We start from the raw sequence: 16,325 nt of genomic DNA, 5'->3' as shown, positions 1-16,325 counted from the left end.
GAAATGTCTGCTAAGGATCTAGGAAGTGACTATCTCCCAAATTAACAAGTATATCCTAACATACCACCAGGGCGCCCTGGAACCCCTTACCAGAGCACACCTGGAATGTAACACTTGAATAGTTCTTTTGAACCCCCACTGTCCTTCCTAATCAGGAGGGTCATAGCCTTTGGGACAGGAGTCCCGTGTTTCTCCTTTGCTAGCAAAGCCATAAACCTTCTTTTTTCCTTTTTCTCAAAACCGTGTCCTCATTATTAAATTGGCATTGATTGACATTGGGGACAGGGACTGAGCTTTTGGTTACACAACCAGTCCTAGAGGGCAAACACCATTCTGTAAGCTGCACCGTCTCAATTCCTGTTATCCCCGGGTGGCTGTTGCTACTGTTTTTGATTCTGCCCCCAACCCCACTCCACCAAAGCTTCACCTCTCACCTCACTGTGCTGTGCCTCTCTCAGAGAAGTTACAAAGAATAAAGATATGCGTGTGCATTTCTACCCCTGAAAATTCTGTGGTGGTAAAGGTGATGGTGGCCTTTGGGGTGAGGGCATTAGGCACAGTCACTATTTCTGAAATGGAAATCTCTCTGTGCTCATTAATTGCAGTGTATGAATTAATTTTACTCTAAGGAAAATGGCAGTTTCCTGGCCGTCACATGGGTTAGCAAGTAACAGTGGAAGTCTTTATGGTCAGTCTCTATCCTTTATAATCAGTGCCTTTTCCAAGGCCATACCTATACCCAGCTGAACGCAGAAGAGGGACAATATGTAATTAAATTTTTCCTCAAGACAAAGCTTATTATTAACATTCCTCATGAAAATCAGTGGAAGATTCTTGATATGAAATAAAAGGAACTGCCAGGCGTGGTGATGCTCACCTATAATCTCAGCAGCTCATGGGGCTGAGGCAGGAGGATGGTGAATTCAAAGCCAGCCTCAACAACTTAGGTAGGCCCTGTCTTTAAATAAAATACAAAAAAGAAAAGAAAAAAAAAAATCTACTTAAATGTGACCAAAGAAATAAGAAAAGAGCCAGAATGGGTGGCTTTTAGGATAGCAATAGTCAAAGGGTCAAATGCTAGATTTACCCATTTCTTTTTTTTTTTTTTAAGTGCTTCTTTATTTCAAAGCATTCTTTAGTCCCATCTCCCCAATTAATAGGAGACACTGGACACTGGACCTTACAACTCCACACCCCTCTCCCACTACCACATTCATTGATCACTAGTGCTTACTATGCTTATAAAGAGAGACATTCTGCAATTCACCTACACACATGCAGTCTTCCTTAGGCACAGTTACAGTTGTATGGGGTATGAGGATGCACCTCCCAGCTTCCTCAGTCATTATAAAAAGTCTTGTGACTTCCATACTTAAAACAACTAACTGAAGGAGAAAAGGCTGAGGGTCAAGAAAAAGGTTTGTCTCCATCATTAGATCACTGAAAACTAAATTCTACATTAGTGTCGTAACTGCTGAACTGCTCTTCAGCAGATGTATGGCCCAGTTTGGAGCCAATGGTTAATGTACAATTTTGGAATATTTATACAAGACATCACTTCACATCAGCAGAAATATCTTAAATACTTTTAGAGAAGCCTTAAGAATTTACTCAGAGGCAAATCCCCACAACTGATCAGGTCCCTCTGTTTTGCTTCTCTAGATAAAGATGACCTGAAAAACAAAGCAATCAACACAAGAAAGAAGACCGGATGGAGGGTGGGAGGGGGGGAAAATGTAGAGGAGAGGGGGAGGGGCAGAGGAGGAAGAGAGGGAGGGGGATGAAGAGGAGGAAGTGAGGGAGGTAGGGTAGGACAGGAGGAGAGTTTTAAAGCCATTTATGCTTTAAAATTACAAGATAATTTTGTCTTTTGGTTCATAAATCAGTTGTGAGAGCAAGTCCAAGAAAGAGTCTAAAATACTATAAGCCGCAGCAATATAGAAGTGTCTAGTTTTTCAAGATTTTCAAAAACACAACACCTACTTCACTTTAAAGATGTTGAGATATGTTTTAAAAAATCGACCCTGCTATTGAAGAGTTATCCATATCCATAATTCAGATAAAATACAATTTCTATAAAAATAGGCACCCACTTTATTGACTCCATAGCAATGGGAAAATTTTAAGTACACCAAAATGTTACTGGCTTTCATCTCAGGGTGGAGAGTAGAGAGGGATTATTGAAATTTTTGGTCCCTTTGGGGCTTTTTATGTTTTCTTTCCTTTCTACACCAAGAATGTATTTCTTTTATAATCAGAAAAAATTAAGAGTTGTTAGTAAGTAAGCTTATTCACATTGTGTTCTGGGGGTGTTAAGCGGTATCATTAATCTTTCTGAGAAAAACCAAAATTTCCTTTCAGACGGAAAAAAAAAATAAGGTTTTTAGAAGGATTATATAACCAAACTCTGGTTGGCACCCTATTGAAAGAATTTTCTTTGAGTGACTTTTATGACCTGAAATATTAATCCAGCACATTTCCATTTTCTCTGCTCTGGGTGGCACATTAATTGTCCCTCATTGATTTCCAGTGAGCTGTGTGTGTGGACAAGTTTTCCAGGGAGGGAAACTCGGACCCTGCCCAACAGGCCATCTGTATCTTCTTTTCCTGTTCTTTTCATTGTTTGCATAGCACAGAAATTTTTTTTGGCCAAGAAAGCATTTGTTTATTAAGTTTTCCTTAAAATGCCCATGGGTTTCAATTAAGAGGGACCTCATTTAGAGAAAATGCATGCCATGGTTTTTATAACACAAAGGATTTTGGGGGAAAAAATAGCAGAAAAGTTTGACATCTAATGTGTAATGTAAGGACTAAAGTTAATAAAATTGTATTCAGGATTTTTGTTAAACAAGTAGATTTTAGTCACTTTTATCATTTGAAAAAGTAACTGTGAAAAGAGAGATGTGTTGATCTACTTCCCTATAAGAATCATTTTACTATATGTATCCCTAATATCCTCAAACTGTACAAAGCTTAATTTAAAAAAATACTTGTCACACTTATTTCTCACACTCAGTTATGTCATTTGTCTTACTTGACACCTGGGCAAACACACACACACCCCCAAAAAATAGTTATTCATAAAAAATTATTCTAGTGTTTGCATTGTAATGTTTTAAAAATTCCCTAAGGACTTTCCTCTTTATTCCTTTTGACATTGACTCTACTGGCTCACTTAACAATGAGACCTGATTTTACCTGCCATACATTAATGAGTGGAAGTTAAACATTAGATTCTTCTGGTTTTCATAGTTTTCCCCCAACTCCATAAGGAACATTGGATCATGGATTCTATTTCTCTGAATATGCAAAGTTGTAGTATCAATATCACACAGGACTAGGCATGAAAACCTAATTGTGCCTGTGGATATTAAGTAATAAAAAATAAATAAATTTCCCATATGGTTCTTGAGTAGACTGGCTGCGGAACTTCACTTTACTGTATGCACTAAGGGCAATTCATCCCCATTTTATTTATTTGTTTTCAATGTACATGGACATTAGCATTCACTTAAATAGAAAGTACAAAATAATTATCAGTTAAGAAAGTACTGGCATCTTTCATAATGCACAAATTTCAAGTTTGCCTTACCTCCCTAGATTTTTATTAATAGATATTATTACCTAAATATAAATAAAATATAAAAACAAATAATGAAGAGAACATAAGAGATATATTCTTGGTGGTACCATATCCTTATGAGGGTATTGATCAAAATTAAGGAGACAGAATAGAGTTGAAATGCCCAAGATTGTAAGGGGGTGATATTTTCAATTTATAGTGTCATTGATTTTAGAAACAATCTCCTAGGTTGCTGAAGAACAATGGAGCAAAGTAGCTACCCAAGTTACCTGTTAGAAGCCTTGTGCTTCTCTGAGCTACTCTCCCACCGATAACAGAAATGCCTTGTAGGATATAGGTACAGACACACAGCACATTTAAAATGGTGCAGTTATCCCTGGGCATTTATATTATGTCTTTATCTTGGTTATTGTAAATAATGCTATATGTAATAAATATAGGAATGCACATATCTTTGAGTGTGATTTTGACATCTTTGGGTACATGTGTCTAGAAGAGGGGGATTGCTGGGTCATATGGCTGTTCTATTTTTAATTTTTTCTAGAGCTTCTGTATTGTTTTCCATAACGGCTGCATCAATCAACATTCCCACCAAGAGTGTACCAGGATTCTCGTCTTTCCAGGCTGCCAGCAATGTCTGCTATCACTTGTTTTTTTGTTTTGTTTTGTTTGTTGTTGTTGTTTGATAATAGCTATTGCTATCCTTACGAGTCTGGGGAGACACAGGATTTTACTTTGCATTTTCCTGAAAATTAGTGATGTTGGGCATCTTTTTATACACTTGTTTGTCAGTGTTATGTTTTCTTTGGAGAAATATCTGTTCAGAGTCTTTGTCCATTTTTAAAATCAGATTATTTGCTCTTCTGCTATTGAGAAGGTAAGAGTACTTTATAAGTATCTCAACGGATATTTTTTTTTTTTCTAGTCAATAGAATGTCTTTTCACTTGATCAATTATTTCCCTGTCTTTTTGGAGATTTTTTAGTTTGACATAGTCTCATTTACCCATTTCTGGTTTTGTTGTAACCTGAGCTTTCTGGTGTGACATCCAAAAAAAAAAAAAAATCATTGCCAAGGTCAGTGCCTTTAGGTTTTTTTATCCATATCAAGTAGATTTTTATATATGTTTAAGATAAGTGTTCAATTTCCTTTTTCCGCATGGGGAAATCCAGTTTTCCCAGCACCACTTATTGAAGAAACCTACCATTTTTTATCATGTCCTCTTGGTGCCCTTGTGAAAAATCAGTTGCACATACATGTTCGAATGCATTTCTTGGTTATTCTGTTCCACTGGTCTATGTGTCTGATTTTGTTTTTGTTGTTGCTTTTGTTTTGTGTTTTGCTAAGTATCATACTATTTTTATTACTGTAGCTTTGCAATGATTTTAAATGGGGAATTTTGAGGCCTCCAATTTTGTTTACTTTCTTAGAATTATTTTGGCTATTCACAATTTGTTGGACATAGGTAAATGTACTCATATGGAATATGTATGTAGTGTTAATATGACCCAGTTGAATATTTGGAGAATGTTTGCCATTAAAACTTTACTTTTTGGCTTGTGATGCCATTCTTTCTATGAAAGAACTAGGTACTGGGACCATTTAGGCCATCTCTGATTTGGAAAATAAAACATCTCTTGGTAGGAAAAAAAAAAACTATTTTGGCTATTCAGGATCCAATGGTTCTAGACAAATTTTACAATTGTTTTTCTATTTACATGTAGAAAACTGTTGTGATTTTGTGTTGAATTGGTGCATTGCTTGGGTGTTATGAACATACCCACAATGTTAATTCTGAACAAGAAGCATGGGATAATTTTCCATCTATTTGTGTCCTCTTCACTTTCTTTCATCAGTGCTTTATAGTTTTCAGTGTATAGATCTTTTATATCCTTGGTTATTACTAGAGTTTTTTTTAATTTATGTATAAAAATACCACTGATCTTTACACATTGATTTTGTATTCTGCAATTTTACTGAATTGACTTTTTGGTTTAACAGGGTTTATTGTGTGAAATCTTTGGGGTTTTGTACATATAAGATCATGTCATCTGCAACTATAGTTAATTCTACTTTTCTTCTATTTTGGCACCTTCTATTTATTTATTTATTTATTAATCTAAGTGCTCTTATTACATTGCTTTGTTTACTACATTGAATAGAAATAGTGAGAGTGGGCAATCTTTCTTATACCAAATTTTAATGGAAAAGTTTTGACTGCTCCCCATTAATTATAAACTCAGCTACAGTTATTTAAAAAATAAATGGCCTTTATTACATTAAGGAACTTTCCTTTCTGTATCTAAATGGATTTTTTTTAAGAGAGAGAGAGAGAGAGAATTTTTAATATTTATTTTTCAGTTTTCGGTGGACACACATCTTTATTTTATTTTTATGTGGTGCTGAGGATCAAACCCAGTGCCCCACGCATGCCAGGTGAGTGTACTACCGCTTAAGCCACATTCCCAGCCCTATCTTTTTTTTTTTTTTAATCAAGAAGTAAGTTGAACTATTCTAATGTTTTTTTGCATCAATTGAGATGAGCATTTGGTTTTTATCTTTCATTTTATTATTGTGATGTATCACATTGAGTTATTTGCATATTAAATACCAACCTTCCATGCCAGTGATAAATCCCACTTGATCATGATGAATGATCTTTTGTATATGACATTGAATTTAGTTTGCTTTTGCATCAGTTCCTATCAGGAATATTAATATGTGGAAATTAAACATGCTCCAGAATCAGGAGGTTGAAGAAGAAATCAAAAGGGAAATTTAAAAGTATCTTGAGACAAGTGACAATGGAAACATAACATATCAAATCCTACGGAAAGCAGTAAAAAAAATTCTAAGAGAAAAGTTTATAGCAATAAAGGCCCACATTAAAAAGAAAAAGATTCAGATCAATAGCCTACCATTATACCTCACAGAGTTAGAACAAGAAGAGGAAACTAGACCCAAAATTAGCAGAAGGAAGGAACTAATAAAGATCGGAACAGAAATAAATCAAATAGAGAATGGAGAAAACATAGGAAAAAGAATCAATCAAACCAAAATTGCTTCTTTGAAAAAGTAAACAAAATTAATAAACCCATAGCGAGACTAAGAAAAGAAAGAAGACTCAAATAAATAAAAGTACAGACTTACAACAGATGTCTCGGAAATTAAAAAGATCATAAAAGAGAGTATTATATATAATTATATGCCAATAAACTGGATAATCAGGAGGAAATGGGTACATTTCTAGAGAAACACGACCTATTAAGATTGAATTGGGAAGAAATAGAAAGCTTGAACAGACCAATAACAAAGAAATTGAAAATGTAATTTTAAAAACTTCCAACAACAACAACAAAAGCGCCCAGGACCACATGGTTTTGTGGCTGAATTTTACCAAACAATCAAAGAATTGTCCCCAGTACTTCTTAAACTCTTCTAAAAACTTGAGCTAGGGAGAATATTTCCAGCCACATTTAATAGGCCAGCATCACCTTGATACCAGACAAATACAAAGGAAGCAATTATAATTTATGTATTTCTTTAAAAAGCTTCACATTATGATTCTATTTTGTGAGTATCTCAAAAAGGAATAAATGTACATGGATCTATAAGGATTTTGGTTCCTCAAATAAGGGTAAATTTTAAAAATCAGAATACTTCTAAAAGCATTTTAAAATAGTGAAAAATGTTTACCACTGAATGAATGTTACAGTCATTAATTTATTGAGAAGGTCTGAGATATTAATAATTTACTTTTAATTTCACTGGGTAATAAGATCTCTTACGAAATTGTTTCCCAGAGATCTGGGAAGTGGATTATTCTGAATAATTCTGCAATTTAGAGGTTATCTCTATTTCTTATATTCTGATGAAAATTGCTTGATAGTGTTTTTGTTTTGCTTCGTCTGCTAACTATGCTGATGAAACCATTCTATTCAGTCCCATTAAATCACATGTTCAAGAATTGCTTTTAATTACAGTTAATTGGGATGAAGTAGCATTTATTTTAAACAGCTTCTTACTTGCTATTAACCACATCTTGACTTTCAGTTCACATTTTAATGTTATTTTCTTTTAATTTAAAATTCAAGAACTTAATGTAGACAATAAAATTATAAAAGCAACCAGACTTCCTTTACTTGGACCAATATGAAATTGGTTTGGCCCTGGTCACAGTTAGACAACCAAAATTCACTAAATGCCTACAGTGTGTATTATAGACAACCAATGTGCACTAATTGCCTATGGTGTACCAGGCCCTATGCTACATCCTGAGAAAATAATGATGTGAATAAGACAAATAATTATGATTAAACCAATAACAACCAAGAATAATGTGTTCTATGTAAAATGTATACTACGATGAAATCCCACAAGAGAGAATTAATCTGGGGTTTTAGAAAAGAGTCTCTGGAGGAAATTGTCTTTGAATTAAAACCTAATGGCAGTTGTATTCCATTACTGGTTTTCCCTTTATTTCACAGTAGTAGAATTTTTCTGGATACATACATACTCAGTATAAAGAGTTTCTCTCTCTCTCTCTCTCTCTCTCTCTCTCTCTCTCTCTCTCTCATCTAAATTAAGTCAACTAATTTTTGGCAGATGAAATGTGCAGAGAAATATATGGAACTTCCAAATTGTACTCAAGAGGGAGAGCGTGAGTTCTTGCCCTTTCTTTTCTCGCCTTCTGCTGCTGGGAATGCATGTGGGGAGAAAACAAGCTGAACAATATCAGAGGGATTTTATGTTGATAGGAAAGTTAGGAAAAAATGCAGAGCAGAGCAACCACACCAACCTAGGGAAAGGTAAAACTCAGTCTCATTTAAACCAGTGTCATTTCTGGTCTCTATTTTACACTGGTTGATATATGTATCTTAACACTTCCTTGAGGGACGAAGCAAAAAATAATTCAGAAGAGGAGGAGGACAGAAAATCACACAAATGACACATTACAGATCAATAATTCAAGGAAATAAATCATTTCAGTGACTTGAGTGGGGAATGAAAAGGGAAGATTTGTCAGGATGGTGCTGGAGAGCCACTGGAATAAGGACCCCTGATTTGTTCTTGCCTCTGAGCACTCACTCCAAGCTTGCTCACTCCAATGTGATTTGCATTGACCACTAGGAAAGTACCAGATACAATTTTAGCAAAGTCTTGAAAAGCACTTACACACTGGGATTTCCCTCTCATTTTGCTCTTGTATACACAAGACCATCACTTGTGAATGAAACCCAGGCTAGTCTCCTGGAGGATGAGAGACTATGTGGAGCATAATGGTGCCATCCCGGCTGAAGCCCCCACACACCAACCAGCTGGCACGGCAGACATATTCTAGCTCAGCTCTTCTGAAATTGTCCTTTCCTTCCCCGGAAGGAAGATCCAATCCTCGTCTTAACTGACTCTATTTTGTTTTTCAGACCTGTTCTTTGAGTTATTTCTCCTCCCCAGCTTATCTCAAGGAACAGCAAGCCCTGCAGGCAATTACCTCATGATGGGAACAGAGGCTGCCCCCCAAAGGGGGAGCAATCATCTCCTGACAGCAACAGAATTGTCCCCCAAGCAATAATGATTTCTGTGGCGCCAGCAGGACCCCGTAGAACCAGACCTGAGATAATGATCAACCAGACCACGGATTGACCAAGACTGCTTGACTCTGCATACTTCTTGCCCCCTGCCCTAGTTTTTCCCCCTATGAAATCCTACAGCCATTGTTAATACCCTGAAGTTGGGGCTTAGGACACCCCCTCCCCTACTCCTTCATGCTGTGGCCACACTGAAAATAAATTCCTTTCCTGCTTACCACCACTCCTCTCTTTCTGTTGATTGGATTGTCTTGGCTAGTGGCTGAATGTGGTCTGCTGGGACCCCCAGAGCCAGGCTTTTAGCTTAGGACTCCAGTAATAAGATGAGTGAGGTTGCTGTAGAGTACCCAGCCCCAGCATTGCAACTGAACCACCTGAGAGATCCACTGAGGGCCCGGATGAGAAATGTCTGGCTGGCCTACTGAATTATGAGCAAATAAATTGATATCTTAAGCTGCTAAATTTTGAGATGGTTTCTTACATAGCAAAAGTTAACTGATATAGAGAGCAGCATGTATGGAATCTTGTTATAATTATTTCATTCAAAATTTATTAAGCACTAACTCCATACCAGGTACTGTGCTAAGTGGGCATTGATTGGAGAGGCAGCAACATGCAAGACACGAGGTCCCCATACACATGGATCTTCCCTACCATTTGGCCGGGCCAAGGAATGGGATGTGTCATAAGGGCAATGAAAACTATATGAAGTCTTTAAAGCAAGGAAGCAATTGAGCACATCTGCACTTCTAAAACACTGTTCTAGTTGCAATGCAGAGGATGGATTGGAAAGGGGCAAGTGTGTACACTAAACACAAGTTTGGTGGCTGATGCAGGAGTCTAGGTGAGGAAGAAGTGCAAATAAGGTAACTTATACTAAGATGATATCAGTGGACATAAAGAGGAGGAGATTAGTTAAGAGGTGGAATTTGATAACTGGCTAGAAATACAGAAAGAGGAAAAAAGAGGATTGCTTACAGGTTTCTGGTGTAAGCAAGGTACCACATGATAGTGCTATATATTGTGGAAGAGAACATTGAAAGTCTGTAGTAGAAGCCTATGTGATTTAGATTTGAAGAAATTGAATTTGAAATGCTCATAAAATATTGGAGAGATCAAAATGCAACTATGTGATTCTGGAGCTCTGTAAGACATCTGGTCTACCTATATGAAATGGAAGGCACACAGGAGTGAATGATGTTGACTAGAGGGGACACACTGTAAATGAGAATGGAGGGCCCAGGACAGAATTCATATGCACCCCAATACTTACTGGTTTCATAGAGAAGGAGAATCTAGCAAAGAGACTGAGAAGAAGTCCCTGGAAGAATGGGAATCTGGAGTGTGTCTTGATACAAAAATAAAAGGGAAAGAATTTTAAGAAGACAGTGGTCAGCTTTATTAAATGTTGCTAAGTGGTTCATTAAGTTAAGGACTGAAAAATATTATGGGGCCGTAGTAACTGGAGACGGTAGCCATTGGTGAGATGAGCAGGATCCGTTCAGTGGAGAATTAGAGTCAGAAGGCAGATAGGAGAAGATTGAGAAGCCAGAGGAAAGAAGGTCAATGCAATGGTCAGTGTACACAGCTCTTTCAAGATGTCAGGATGTGAAAGGGGCAAGAAAGAAGTACCTGAATATTATTCAGAGGGATAAGGAATCCAATCTAAGGAAGAAAACAAGAATGTGAAAACAAGAGCCTGATGAACCAGGATAAAGGAGAGGGATCAACAGCCTGGACAGACAAATGAGGCAGAGGAGCAGGCGTGGCAGAAAGAGTTAAGCAGAAGTCTTGAAGTGCAGGAGGATGTGGTGGACAGACGTTAGGGAGGCCCCTTGATGCCCACTTCCTGACACTCATGTATCTGTGGGATCCGTTTTCCTTGAGCGTGGGAAGGATTTGGGACTTGTCCATTGGATATAGCGAAGGTGAGGGGTTGTGCATGATTACATTATGCTAGACTGCAAAGGCCATCTTGAGAGAAGACTCTCTCCTTTGTTGGTTTTGAAGAAGCAAGCTGCCATGTCATGAGCTGGGCCAACTAAAGAGCTCTCTGGAAAGCGGCCAACTAGAAACAGAGGCTTCTAGTCCCACAGCCTGCAATAAACCAAACACTGCCAACAACCACATGAGCTCAGAAGGGGCTCCTTTCCCCATCTAGCCTTATAGGAGACTGGCACCCTGGCCAACACCTTTACAGCAGCATTCAGAGACCCTGAAGCCAAGCCTATATTCCAACTAATACAAGCTGGGAGATTATGGAGGTGTTTTGTTTTAAGAGGCCAGGACTCCTACCCCGCCCTGGGCCACGGCCCCTCCCACACCAGGCTGCCATGCTGCAGGGCCAGGCCTGGTGAGGGGTGCCCAGGGGTGCCGGGGAAGGGCATTCTGGTACCGGCACCAGCCCTGGCAGAGGCGTGACGGGGAGTCACTTTTGAGTGGGTGGGCGGAGGAGAGGGGAGAGAGTGGTCAAGGCTACCCTGCCACTTGGGTTGGGTCTTAAAAGTTCTGCTGCGTTTGTGATGATACTGTTACAAAGCATATATAACTAATGCAGAGAATATCATCAGAAAAAAATGTCAGACCAGGGTCATAAGGCATGAGGTTTTATCTCAATAGCAGGTGGATAAGGTGAAGCAAAGGAAAGGGTAGTGGATATAAGGGGAACAGGTTAGAGTATAGTACCATGTGGTCACTTCCACAAAGACCAAGGAGTTTTATATAAAGTGAACTTCAGACTTTGAAGACTTGTGATAAAGACTGATACTGAAAACTATTAGCAGTACATATACAGAAAGAAGAGATATTAGATTGGTAATCAGAAAATGCATATAAAAATAGACATCTCTATTTAGGATAAAAAAATAAATCACAGCCCAGCTCCTTTGGAAGCCCTTCCTGATTGGATTGATCATGGTCTTTGGACATGTCTGTGTTTACACACAGCTCTGTGACTTACCAGCTATGTGACCATGGCAGGATTTCCTCATCTCGCTGACTTTTTGTTTCTTATACATAAAATGTATCTATCTCATTGAAGGGTTGCTACGACAAATGAGATAAATAGATGCAAAACACTCATCACCACACCTGGCGTAAGGTAAAGGCTCAACGATGGCTCCTTCTGCTGGGTTTTCATTGGAGAAATTTCTTGACCAAAACAATCATCCAATAGATTCAAAGACTGGAGGGAAAGTCTCACAAGAGGACAAAGAGAGAAAGGTTTCAGAAGAACCTGAAAACAACGAAAAAGAAGCCATCCAACCCTGCAGGCAGAGTAACATAAAAGAAAGTGAGAAATTCACTATGTCCAGGAGGGAGGAGAGGAAAACCCCAATTAAAAAAGAAAAAAGGCAAGGCTGGATCACAAACTTGCAGGAGGGAATACTGAATTTCAGAAACATGACCATCTTTTCCCTCTGAGAAGATAGTAAATTGACGTCCATCCTTCACAAGATCACCATGTTTTTAAAAGCTCCCCCCCCCATTGTGTGAATGAAGGCTTCATTTCACGAAGATGTCGTACCTCCAGATAGAGCATTGGCTGTTAGGCTGGTCTCACGTGGTCTCTCGTTTTTTTCAGAATGAAACTAAGAACTATTCTTCTGTGTTTATCAATCATCTTAAGCTATCTCTTAAAAGCAAAAGCCAGTGTTCCTGTAGTGATGAGGACAGAATGATTTTTCATGGAAAAATATGCCCGGCTCAACATGTTTTGGATTTATACTCAAAAAGAAAAACCCACATTGAAATTCTTTATCCCTTTAACAAGAAGGAAAAAAAAAAGTCTGTTTTAAAAGATGCAAAATTCTGATATTTGGGTTAATCTACACTTACAACTATGCAAAGTATATTTCAAGAACTAGTTGATGTTTGAGAATATATTTTTTAAATATTTTAAATACAAAAATCATACTTTATGTAAGATAAACAAACCCAAACACCAAAAAGTTGAATCTCGTGGAACTTAAGGTCTTATGAAATACAAACAGATTTTAAAGTAAGAAAGCCTTCTCTTATAGCCAACATTTATTCTGAATTTATGCATATAAAAATATCTGTAATGTCTACAAAATTCCCAGGTGTTTGCAACCATTAATAAATTAAAATGTTTGCAGAACTTCATGCCTTTGGGCAAGACATAAAATTTAGACTTATTTCCAACAACAAAAAAAAAACCCTGAAGAATTTCTTCAATTTTCTTTATAAGCAAACCACATATTTTGGAAATAAAAGAATATGTGCAATTCACAAATTTTAGAATAAGGCAGAATGTGTGATCATGAAGACACCATACATATAATTTTTTAGCTATTTAACATTCTATTAAATCAGATATTTTGCTACCTTAAATTTAATGGTTTCTCTGGTCCAAAACTTTCAATGCTAAGTTTTTGTTTTAGTCTGTTAAAACACTCAGAAGCATATCAGTTCCCTACCATACCAAATAGCCAGACCCTACTGCAAACCCACATTTTAAGCTATGCTATAAAGATTTTTTGCAATCTGGAATATTCTCCAGGACAATTACTTCTAAGTGATACTTTAAATGTTTATCTGACAATGTTTAAATGATCATATATTTAGGTTTGATTGTTAAGTTGGATTTGTACTCATCTTTCATATTTTTAAAGAAATGTTTGGCCAGATTGTCAAATTGCCCAAGTTGCATATAGCTTAGTATCTTTGAGGATTCATTCTGTATCTTGATTAAGGTAATCTGTTTTGAATAAACAAGTCTTAATATTTTACTGGTAATCTTAAATTAAAAACATCTAGAAATAAAGCATCTTTTCATTAAACCATAAGTAAATGTTTATTTACATATTTTGTTTTAGTGGGTTAGATACCACACATTTAGCTAAACAGTAGATAGATATTCATTGAGGAATTAAACTTTCCTACAGGGTGGTCTTGATATGAGTCAAAGCCAGGAAATTAATGCTTAGTTTCCCAAACACCTAATGTGCACAAAAGTAATTAATTCTATACCTGTGTGGGCTTCAATTCTGTGAACTTATCAAGTCTTCCATATTTTATTAATTGTTTACATAGTTAAGATATTATACTTTCTCACATCATTTGTGTGAGGTTGAGATACAATGAGTTAATTTAATTGATGTAATCATTAATTACTAAATCCTCTCAGTTCTGATCACTCTGTTTATGAGGTAATTTCATGATGTAGACTGTTTTCCATTATTTCATAATTAAGTACCAATTCTGCACACTCTCTGGTCCCATTAGCTCAGTCTTCCAATTCCATCAAAAGAAAAAGTACTAGCAAATTACAGCACTGCAATTGATTCAGATATTATAGGAAACTGACCTTTAGTAAAGGAAAATTCTAGCATGTACTTAAATTACAATTTAAGTCAGTACCACTAAATAAGTATTTCTTTTCAATGTGTTTGAATTGATAAAACACAATTTCCAAAGACACGCAACCTCCAGCCACCACAAGAAAATCTGCATGAGACTCTCCCTCCTCAACCCTCACCCACAGACTCCAGTCAATGTTCAGACAGAAAGTCAGTTCAGTGGGGGCATCAGTAGGGCCTGGGAGACTCAAAAACATATGTGAGATTTGGAGCTGGGCAGACAAGAGGCTACAGTGATAGCGGCATATCACATTGTCCACGTCTATGGCCAGGTCCAGTAGATACTTCTGAGAAAACATTACACCACGATCCAGACACGATTAGGATTGTAGACATTGAGTACTGCCAACCATCTGCTATTTGGTGCTTCTGTTCTAGCAATACATTTTTTTTCCCAGCTGAATTAAGTAAGTAAATATCATTTGCATAGTAAAATTATCAAGACAAAATAGGTAGTCTTTAAAAATTGTTCTTATAATGAATTAATTATGTAATAATCAAAACAGCTGCAATGGATTATGAATGAATTAAATATAAATGGAAGAGCTAAAATAAATCAATTATATAATTAAGTTTTACATGAATTAAGCTGTACGTATGTAAATCTATGTAGTAACTTCAAGAGAAAAAAGTCATGGGAATGGAGCTTAAAGACAACATAACCTAAGAAAACAATTACTTCTTTTTGCAAATATATAATTAATGCATATTGAAATTGGGCTGGGGATGTAGCTCAGTGGTAGAGCACTTGTCTGGCATGCATAAGGTCTCTGGGTTCAATTCCCAGTACCACAAAAATAAGAAATAAATAATTAAGTAAAATATAACTTAGCTTTTCTCCAAAAATCATCATTCCTTATTTTATAACCCTTCTCTGAGTTCCTTTCCCTAGAGTCAATATTCTTGGCCTTGAGCATGCCACATTGCCATTGTTGATGTGGTCAAAGACCTCTCAATATGTTCTGCTTCTTAATGGCTTGGATGCCGCTGCTATGAAAGTAATTCTGCAATCTGCCTGTATTCCAGCTGTCAATCAACTTACCCCTGAATTCCATAAACACTCAACCAACATTTTGTAACTTCTTTACTTCAAGAGGAATTTCCAAAAAATTTCAAGTGCTTATATATGTAAAGCAGAGAATAGATTGTGGGACCAGATGATAAAGATTTTTACATGACTTTGCTATAGAATTTGGACTTTATTCTGAATTGACTAAATAACCATTGAAGAACTTAAAGCAGAGGAGTCACATGAAATGACTTGTGCTGTATAAACATGCATTTAGTGGGAGTGGGCACAATGGACTGGAATTGAAGAAAAAAATTACAGGCAAGGAGACCTTAGGAAGTTTTTGTAATAAACTAGTAAGAAGTGATAATCCCCCAATAATGTGCCTAGATGATGATCAGCAATGGCTACTGAAGCCACCGAACGAAAGGCTATAGAAATTTTTAAACCAAATTAGTAAAATAATATATAAAACTATTAAAATAACTTATCATTACCAAAAGGCATACATTATATGCTTCCCAATATGATGAAACAGAAACCATTCTTGAAAAAAGTTAATCGAGCCCCTAGATCTAAATATGAGTTTACCAAAAATATGAATATAGAAAAACATGTTTAAAGACACCAGGAGGATGCAATCAAATTATTCCCAATTGTAAAAAAATTCTACAGGACAAATGACTTGATTACTTCAGGGGAAAAAAAAAAGGAAAAAAAAAAACTGAAGGAGACTCAGTAATGTCTTAATCAAATACAGTGTGT

This window comes from Marmota flaviventris, chromosome 7 (assembly GCF_047511675.1).
Source record: "Marmota flaviventris isolate mMarFla1 chromosome 7, mMarFla1.hap1, whole genome shotgun sequence".
NCBI lineage: Eukaryota > Metazoa > Chordata > Mammalia > Rodentia > Sciuridae > Marmota > Marmota flaviventris.
The sequence above is the reverse complement of the archived record's forward strand: the minus strand, read 5'-3'. Positions refer to the sequence as shown.